Genomic DNA, 10,000 nt, shown 5'->3' with positions numbered 1-10,000 from the left:
GGGTAAGGGTTAGGTGTTAGGGTTAGGGTTATGGTTATTCTTAGGTTTAGGTTTTAGGGTTTAGTGTTTAGGGTTTAAGGTTTAGGGTTTAGGATTGTTTAAGATTTAGGTTGGTTTAGGTTAAGGGTTTAGGGTTTAGAGTTTAGGATTGTTTAAGGTTTAGGGTTGTTTAGGGTATAGTGTTTAGGGTTAAAATTTAGGGTTGTTTAGGGTTTAGTGTTTAGGGTTTAGGGTTGTTTAAGGTTTAGTGTTTAAGGTTTAGGTTTTAGGGTTGTTTTGGGTTTAGTGTTTAGTGTTGTTTAGGGTATAGTGTTAATGGTTTAGGGTTTAGGGTTATTTAGGGTTTAGTGTTTAAGGTTTAGGGTATAGGTTTGTTTAGGGTTTAGTGTTTAGGGTTGTTTATGGTTTAGTGATTAGGGTTGTTTAGGGTTGTTTAGAGGTTAGTGTTTAGGGTTATTCAGGGTTTATGATTTAGGTTTGTTCAGGGTTTAGGATTTATGGTTGTTCAGGGTTTAGGATTTAGGGATTAAGGTTAAGGGGTTAGGGTTAGGGTTAGGGTTAGGGTTAGGGTTAGGGTTAGCATTAGGGTTAGAGTTAGGGTTAGAGTTAGGGTTAGAGTTAAGGTTATGGGGTTATGGTAGGCTTAAGGTTAGGGTTAGTGTTATGGGGTTAAGGTTAGGGTTGGGGTTAGGGTTAGGTTTAGGTTTAGGGTTAGGGTTAGGGTTATGGTTATTCTTAGACTTATGGTTTAAAATTTAGGGTTTATGGTTTAAGGTTTAGGGTTTAGGATTGTTTAAGTTTTAGGGTGGTTTAGGTTTAGGGTATAGAATTTAGCGTTTAAGATTGTTTAATGGTTAGGGTTGTTTAGGTTTTAGCGTTTAGAGTTGTTTAGGGTTTTTTAGGGTTGTTTATAATTTAGTGTTTAGGGTTGTTCAGGATTTATGATTTAGGATATTTTAAGGTTTAGGGTTTAAGGTTGTATAGTGTTTTAGGGTTTAGGGTATAATGTTTAAGGTTAAGGGTTTAGGGTTGTTTAGGGTATAGTGTTAATGGTTTTAGGGTTTCGGCTTGTTTAGGGTTTAGTGTTTAGGGTTTAGGGTTTAGGGTTTTTTAGGGTTTAGTGTTTATAGTTTAGGGTTTAGGGTGCTTTTGGAATTAGTGTTTAGGGTTTTTTGGGGTTTAAGGTTTAGGATTTAGGGTGTTAGGGTTAGTGATAGGGTTAGGTTTAGGGTTAAGGTGAGGGTTAGGGTGAGGGTTAATTTTAGGGTTAGGGTTAAGGTTAGTGTTAGTGTTAGGGTAAGGGTTAGGGTTAGGGATAGGGTTAGGGTTAGGGTTAGGGTTAAGGTTAGGGTTAGGGTTAGGGGTTAGGGTTAGTGTTAGTGTTAGGGGTTAGGGGTTAGTGTTAGGGTTAGGGTTAGGGTTAGCGTTAGGGTTAGGTTTAGTGTTAGGGTTATTATTAGGGGGTTAGGTTTTAGTTTAGGATTAGTGTTAGGGTTAGAATTAGAAATAGGGTTAGTGTTAGGATTAGGGTCAGGGTTAGGTTTAGGGATAGGGTTAGGGTTAGGGTTAAGGGTAGGGTTAGGGTTAGGGTTAGATTTAAAGTTTAGGGTTTAGTGTTAGGATTAGGGATAGTGTGAGTTTTAGGGTTAGCTTTAGGGTTAGGGTTAGGGTTAGTGTTTGGGTTATGATTAGTGTTAGGATTAGGGTTAAGGTTAGGGTCAGGTTTAGGTTTAGGGTTAGGGTTAGTGTTAGGGTTAGGGTTAGGGTTAGTGTTAGGGTAAGGGTTAGGGGTTAGGGTTAGTGTTAGGGTTAAAGTTAGGGTTAGGTTTAGGGTTAGGGTTAGGGTTAGGGTTAGGGTTAGGGTTAGGGTAACGTTAGGGTTAGGGTTAGGGTTAGGGTTAGTGTTAGGGGTTAGGGGTTAGGGTTAGGGTTAGGGTTAGGGTTAGGGTTAGGGTTAGGGTTAGGGTTCGGGTGAGGGTTAGGGTTAGGGTTATGTGGTTATGTTAGGCTTAAGGATAGGGTTAGGGTTAGGGTTAGGTTTAGGTTTAGGGTTAGGGTTAGGGTTATGGTTATTCTTAGATTTATGGTTTAAAATTTACGGTTTATGGTTTAAGGTTTAGGGTTTAGGATTGTTTAAGTTTTAGGGTGGTTTAGGTTTAGGGTATAGGGTTTAGCGTTTAAGATTGTTTAATGTTTAGGGTTGTTTATGTTTTAGCGTTTAGAGTTGTTTAGGTTTTTTTAGGGTTGTTTATGATTTAGTGTTTAGGGTTGTTCAGGATTTATGATTTAGGATATTTTAAGGTTTAGGGTTTAAGGTTGTATAGTATTTTAGGGTTTAGGCTATAATGTTTAGGGTTAAGAGTTTAGGGTTGTTTAGGGTATAGTGTTAATGGTTTAAGGGTTTAGGCTTGTTTAGGGTTTAGTGTTTAGGGTTTAGGGTTTAGGGTTTTTTAGCATTTAGTGTTTAGAGTTTAGGGTTTAGGGTGCTTTTGGAATTAGTGTTTAGGGTTTTTCTGGGTTTAGGGTTTAGGATTTAGGGTGTTAGGGTTAGTGTTAGGGTTAGGTTTAGGGTTAGGGTGAGGGTTAGGGTGAGGGTTAGTGTGAGGGTTAAGGTTAGGGTTAGGGTTAAGGTTAGTGTTAGTGTTAGGGTAAGGGTTAGGTTTAGGGATAGGGTTAGGGTTAGGGTTAGGGTTAGTGTTAGGGTTAGGTTAGGGTTAGGGTTAGGGTTAGGGGTTAGGGTTAGTGTTAGGGTTAGGGTTATTATTAGGGGTTAGTTTTAAGTTTAGAATTAGTGTTAGGGTTAGAATTAGAAATAGGGTTAGTGTTAGGATTAGGGTCAGGGTTAGGTTTAGATTTAGGGTTAGGGTTAGGGTTAGGGTCAGGGAGGGTTGAGGGTTAGGGTTAGGGTTAGGGTTAGATTTAGAGTTAGGTTTAGGTTTATTGTTAGATTTAGGATTTAGGGTCTAAGGTTTATGGTTTAGGATTGTTTAAGGTTTAGGGTGGATTAGGTTTAGGATTTAGAGTTTAGTGTTATGGTTACGGTTAGGGTTAGAGTTAGGGTTAGGATTAGGTTTAGGGTTAAAGTTAGGGTTAGGGTTAGGGTTAGGGTTAGGGTTAGGTTTAGGGTTAGGGTTAGGGTTAGGGTTAGGGTAAGGGTTAGGGGTTAGGGTTAGGGTTATGGTTATTGTTAGGTTTAGGGTTTAGGGTTTAGTGTTTAGGGTTTAAGGTTTAGGGTTTAGGATTGTTTAAAGTTTAGGGTGGATTAGGTTTAGGGTTTAGAGTTTAGTGTTATGGTTACGGTTTTTGTTAGGGTTAGGGTTAGGGTTAGGGTTAGGGTTAGGGTTAGGGTTAGGGTTAGGGTTAGGTTAGGGTTAGGGTTAGGGTTAGGTTAGGGTTAGGGTTAGGGTTAGGGTTTAGGGTTTAGTGTTTAGGGTTTAAGGTTTAGGGTTTAGGATTGTTTAAGATTTAGGGTGGTTTAGGTTAAGGGTTTAGGGTTTAGAGTTTAGGATTGTTTAAGGTTTAGGGTTGTTTAGGGTATAGTGTTTAGGTTTAAAAGTTTAGGGTTGTTTAGGGTTTAGTGTTTAGGGTTTAGGGTTGTTTAAGGTTTAGTGTTTAAGGTTTAGGTTTTAGGGTTGTTTTGGGTTGAGTGTTTAGTGTTGTTTAGGGTATAGTGTTAATGGTTTAGGGTTTAGGGTTATTTAGGGTTTAGTGTTTAAGGTTTAGGGTATAGGTTTGTTTAGGGTTTAGTGTTTAGGGTTGTTTATGGTTTAGTGATTAGGGTTGTTTAGGGTTGTTTAGAGGTTAGTGTTTAGGGTTATTCAGGGTTTATGATTTAGGGTTGTTCAGGGTTTAGGATTTATGGTTGTTCAGGGTTTAGGATTTAGGGATTAAGATTAAGGGGTTAAGGTTAGGGTTAGGTTTAGGGTTAGCATTAGGGTTAGAGTTAGGGTTAGTGTTAAGGTTATGGGGTTATGTTAGGCTTAAGGTTAGGGTTAGGGTTATGGGGTTAAGGTTAGGGTTGGGGTTAGGGTTAGGTTTAGGCTTAGGGTTAGGGTTAGGGTTATGGTTATTCTTAGACTTATGGTTTAAAATTTAGGGTTTATGGTTTAAGGTTTAGGGTTTAGGATTGTTTAAGTTTTAGGGTGGTTTAGGTTTAGGGTATAGGGTTTAGGGTTTAAGATTGTTTAATGTTTAGGGTTGTTTAGGTTTTAGCGTTTAGAGTTCTTTAGGGTTTTTTAGGGTTGTTTATGATTTAGTGTTTAGGCTTGTTCAGGATTTATGATTTAGGATATTTTAAGGTTTAGGGTTTAAGTTTGTATAGTGTTTTAGGGTTTAGGGTATAATGTTTAGGGTTAAGGGTTTAGGGTTGTTTAGGGTATAGTGTTAAAGGTTTTAGGGTTTAGGCTTGTTTAGGGTTTAGTGTTTAGGGTTTAGGGTTTAGGGTTTTTTAGCGTTTAGTGTTTATAGTTTAGGGTTTAGGGTGCTTTTGGAATTAGTGTTTAGGGTTTTTCGGGGTTTAGGGTTTAGGATTTAGGGTGTTAGGGTTAGTGTTAGGGTTAGGTTTAGGGTTAAGGTGAGGGTTAGGCTGAGGGTTAAGGTTAGGGTTAGGGTTAAGGTTAGTGTTAGTGTTAGAATAAGGGTTAGGTTAGGGATAGGGTTAGGGTTAGGGTTAGGGTTAGGGTTAAGGTTAGGGTTAGGGTTAGGGTTAGGGTTAGGGGTTTGGGTTAGGGTTAGTGTTAGGGGTTAGGTGTTAGTGTTAGGGTTAGGGTTAGGGTTAGGGTTAGGGTTAGGTTTAGTGTTAGGGTTATTATTAGGGGGTTAGGTTTTAGTTTAGGATTAGTGTTAGGGTTAGAATTAGAAATAGGGTTAGTGTTAGGATTAGGGTCAGGGTTAGGTTTAGAAGTATGGTTAGGGTTAAGGTTAAGGGTAGGGTTAGGGTTAGGGTTAGATATAATGTTTAGGGTTTAGTGTTAGGATTAGGGATAGTGAGTGGTTTAGGGTTTTTTTTAGGGTTATGGTTAGGGTTAGTGTTTGGATTATGATTTGTGTTAGGATTAGGATTAGGGTTTGGGTCAGGTTTATGTTTAGGGTTAGGGTTAGATTTAGGGTTAGGTTTAGGTTTATTGTTAGATTTAGGGTTTAGGGTTTAAGGTTTATGGTTTAGGATTGTTTAAGTTTAAGGATGGATTTGGTTTAGGGTTTAGAGTTTAGTATTATGGTTACGGTTAGGGTTAGGGTTAGGGTTAGAGTTAGGGTTAGGGTTAGGGTTATGGTAAGGGTTAGGGTTAGGGTTAGGGTTAGGGTTAGGGTAAAAGTTAGAGGGTTAGTGTTAGGGTTTGAGTTAGGGTTAGGGTTAGGGTTAGGGTTAGTTTAGGGTTAGGGTTAGGGTTAGGGTTAGGGGTTAGGGTTAGTGTTATGGTTAGGGTTATTATTAGGGGGTTAGGTTTAAGTTTAGGATTATTAGTGTTAGGGTTAGAATTAGAAATAGGTTTAGTGTTAGGATTAGGGTCAGGGTTAGGTTTAGGGTTAGGGTTAGGGTTAGGGTTAGGGTTAGGGTCAGGGAGTGTTTAGGGTTATGGTTAGATTTAGGGTTAGGTTTAGGTTTATTGTTTGATTTAGGGTTTAGGGTCTACGGTTTATGGTTTAGGATTGTTTAAGTTTTAGGGTGGATTAGGTTTAGGGTTTAGAGGTTAGTGTTATGGTTACGGTTAGGGTTAGGGTTAGGGTTAGGGTTAGGATTAGGGTTAAGGTTAGAATTAGGGTTAGGTTTAGGGTTAGGGTTAGGGTTAGGGTTAGGGTAAGGGTTAGTGGTTAGGGTTAAGGTTAGTGTTAAGGTTAGGGTTAGGGTTAAGGTTAGGGTTAGGGTTAGGGTTAGGGTTAGGGTTAGGGTTAGGATAAGGTTAGGGTTAGGGTTAGGGTTAGAGTTAGGGTTAGGGTTAGGGTTAGGGTTAGGGTTAGGGTTAAGGTTAGGGTTAGGGTTAGGGTTAGGGTTATGGTTAGTGTTAGGATTAGGGTTAGGGTTAGGGTCAGGGTTAGGTTTAGGGTTAGGGTTAGGGTTAGGGTTAGATTTAGGGTCAGGTTTAGGTTTATTGTTAGATTTAGGGTTTAGGGTTTAAGGTTTATGGTTTAGGATTGTTTAAGGTTTAGGGTGGATTAGTTTTAGTGTTTAGAGTTTAGTGTTATGGTTACGGTTAGTGTTAGGGTTAGGGTTAGGGTTAGGGTTAGGGTTAGAGTAATGAATAGGGTTAGGGTTAGGGTTAGAGTTAGGGTAAGGGTTAGTGGTTAGTGTTAGGGTTAGGGTTAGGGTTAGGGTTAGGGTTAGGGTTAGGGTTAGGGTTAGGATTAGGGGTTAGGGTTAGTGTTAGGTTTAGGGTTATTATTAGGGTGTTAGGTTTAAGTTTAGGATTAGTGTTAGGGTTACAATTAGAAATAGGGTTAGTGTTAGGATTAGGGTCATGGTTAGGTTTAGGGTTAGGGTTAGGGTTAGGGTTAGGGTTAAGGTCAGGGAGGGTTTAGGGTTAGGGTTAGGGTTAGGGTTAGATTTAGGGTTAGGTTTAGGTTTATTGCTAGATTTAGGATTTAGGGTCTAAGGTTTATGGTTTAGGATTGTTTAAGGTTTAGGGTGGATTAGGTTTAGGGTTTAGAGTTTAGTGTTTTGGTTACGGTTAGGGTTAGTGTTAGGGTTAGGATTAGGGTTAAGGTTAGGGTTAGGATTAGGTTTAGGGTTAGGGTTAGAGTTAGGATTAGGGTTAGGGTTAGGTTTAGGGTTAGGGTTAGGATTAGGGTTAGGGTTAGGGTTAGGGTTAGGGTAAGGGTTTGGGGTTAGGGTTAGGGTTATGGTTATTGTTAGGTTTAGGGTTTAGGGTTTAGTGTTTAAGGTTTATGGTTTAGGGTTTAGGATTGTTTAAGATTTAGGGTGGTTTAGGTTAAGGGTTTAGGGTTTAGAATTTAGGATTGTTCAAGGTTTAGGGTTGTTTAGGGTATAGTGTTTAGGGTTAAAAGTTTAGGGTTGTTTAGGGTTTAGTGTTTAGGGTTTAGGGTTGTTTAAGGTTTAGTGTTTAAGGTTTAGGTTTTAGGGTTCTTTTGGGTTTAGTGTTTAGTGTTGTTTAGGGTATAGTGTTAATGGTTTAGGGTTTAGGGTTATTTAGGGTTTAGTGTTTAAGGTTTAGGGTATAGGGTTGTTTAGGGTTTAGTGTTTAGGGTTGTTTATGGTTTAGTGATTAAGGTTGTTTAGGGTTGTTTAGAGGTTAGTGTTTAGGGTTATTCAGGTTTTATGATTTAGGGTTGTTCAGGGTTTAGGATTTATGGTTGTTCAGGGTTTAGGATTTAGGGATTAAGGTTAAGAGGTTAAGGTTAGGGTTAGGGTTAGGGTTAGGGTTAGCATTAGGGTTAGAGTTAGGGTTAGAGTTAAGGTTATGGGGTTATGTTAGGCTTAAGGTTAGGGTTAGGGTTATGGGGTTAAGGTTAGGGTTGGGGTTAGGGTAAGGTTTAGGTTTAGGGTTAGGGTTAGGGTTATGGTTATTCTTAGATTTATGGTTTAAAATTTACGGTTTATGGTTTAAGGTTTAGGGTTTAGGATTGTTTAAGTTTTAGGGTGGTTTAGGTTTAGGGTATAGGGTTTAGCGTTTAAGATTGTTTAATGTTTAGCTTGTTTAGGTTTTAGCGTTTAGAGTTATTTAGGGTTTTTTAGGGTTGTTTATGATTTAGTGTTTAGGCTTGTTCAGGATTTATGATTTAGGATATTTTAAGGTTTAGGGTTTAAGGTTGTATAGTGTTTTAGGGTTTAGGGTATAATGTTTAGGGTTAAGGGTTTAGGGTTGTTTAGGTTATAGTGTTAATGGTTTTAGGGTTTAGGCTTGTTTAGGGTTTAGTATTTAGGGTTTAGTGTTTAGGGTTTTTTAGCGTTTAGTGTTTATAGTTTAGGGTTTAGGGTGCTTTTGGAATTAGTGTTTAGGGTTTTTCGGGGTTTAGGGTTTAGGATTTAGGGTGTTAGGGTTAGTGTTAGGGTTAGGTTTAGGGTTAAGGTGAGGGTTAGGGTGAGGGTTAAGGTTAGGGTTAGGGTTAAGGTTAGTGTTAGTGTTAGAATAAGGGTTAGGGTTAGGGATAGTGTTAGGATTAGGGTTAGGGTTAGGGTTAGGGTTAAGGTTAGGGTTAGGGTTAGGGTTAGGGTTAGGGGTTTGGGTTAGGGTTAGTGTTAGAAGTTAGGGGTTAGTGTTAGGGTTAGTGTTAGGATTAGGGTTAGGGTTAGGTTTAGTGTTAGGGTTATTATTAGGGGGTTAGGTTTTAGTTTAGGATTAGTGTTAGGGTTAGAATTAGAAATAGGGTTAGTGTTAGGATTAGGGTCAGGGTTAGGTTTAGAAATATGGTTAGGGTTAGGGTTAAGTTTAGGATTAGGGTTAGGGTTAGATTTAAAGTTTAGGGTTTAGTGTTAGGATTAGGGATAGTTTGAGGTTTAGGGTTAGGTTTAGGGTTAGGGTTAGGGTTAGTGTTTGGGTTATGATTAGTGTTAGGATTAGGATTAGGGTTAGGGTCAGGTTTATGTTTAGGGTTAGGGTTAGGGTTAGAGTTAGATTTAGGGTTAGGTTTAGGTTTATTGTTAGATTTAGGGTTTAGGGTTTAAGGTTAATGGATTAGGATTGTTTAAGTTTAAGGGTGGATTAGGTTTAGGGTTTAGAGTTTAGTATTAATGTTACGGTTAGGGTTAGGGTTAGGGTTAGAGTTAGGGTTAGGGTTAGGGTTAGGGTTAAGGTTAGGGTTAGTGTTAGGGTTAGGGTTATGGTTAGTGTTAGGATTAGGGTTAGGGTTAGGGTCAGGGTTAGGTTTATTGTTAGGGATAGGGTTAGGGTTAGATTTAGGGTTAGGTTTAGGTTTATTGTTAGATTTAGGGTTTAGGGTTTAAGGTTTATGGTTTAGGATTGTTTAAGGTTTAGGGTGGATTAGGTTTAGGGTTTAGAGTTTAGTGTTATGGTTACGGTTAGGGTTAGGGTTAGGGATGGGGTTAGGGTTAGGGTTAGGGTTATGGTAAGGGTTAGGTTTAGGGTTAGGGTTAGGGTTATGGTAAAAGTTAGGGGGTTAGTGTTAGGGTTTGTGTTAGGGTTAGGGTTAGGGTTAGGGTTAGGGTTAGGGGTTAGGGTTAGTTAGTGTTAGGGTTAGGGTTATTATTAGGGGGTTAGGTTTAAGTTTAGGATTAGTGTTAGGGTTAGAATTAGAAATAGGGTTAGTGTTAGGATTAGGGTCAGGGTTAGGTTTAGGGTTAGGGTTAGGGTTAGGGTTAGGGTTAGGGTCAGGGAGGGTTTAGGGTTAGGGTTAGGGTTAGGGTTATATTTAGGGTTAGGTTTAGGTTTATTGTTAGATTTAGGATTTAGGGTCTAAGGTTTATGGTTTAGGATTGTTTAAGGTTTAGGGTGGATTAGGTTTAGGGTTTAGAGTTTAGTGTTATGGTTACGGTTAGGGTTAGGGTTAGGGTTAGGGTTAGGGTTAGGATTAGGGTTAAGGTTAGGGTTAGGATTAGGTTTAGGTTTAGGGTTAGGGTTAGGGTTAGGGTTAGGGTTAGGATTAGGGTCAGGGTTAGGGTTAGGGTAAGGGTTAGGTGTTAGGGTTAGGGTTATGGTTATTCTTAGGTTTAGGGTTTAGGGTTTAGTGTTTAGGGTTTAAGGTTTAGGGTTTAGGATTGTTTAAGATTTAGGGTGGTTTAGGTTAAGGGTTTAGGGTTTAGAGTTTAGAATTGTTTAAGGTTTAGGGTTGTTTAGGGTATAGTGTTTAGGGTTAAAATTTAGGGTTGTTTAGGGTTTAGTGTTTAGGGTTTAGGGTTGTTTAAGGTTTAGTGTTTAAGGTTTAGGTTTTAGGGTTGTTTTGGGTTTAGTGTTTAGTGTTGTTTAGGGTATAGTGTTAATGGTTTAGGGTTTAGGGTTATTTAGGGTTTAGTGTTTAAGGTTTAGGGTATAGGGTTGTTTAGGGTTTAGTGTTTAGGGTTGTTTATGGTTTAGTGATTAGGGTTGTT

Source organism: Micromys minutus, assembly GCF_963924665.1.
Source record: "Micromys minutus genome assembly, chromosome: 28".
NCBI classification, from domain to species: domain Eukaryota; kingdom Metazoa; phylum Chordata; class Mammalia; order Rodentia; family Muridae; genus Micromys; species Micromys minutus.
The sequence above is the reverse complement of the archived record's forward strand: the minus strand, read 5'-3'. Positions refer to the sequence as shown.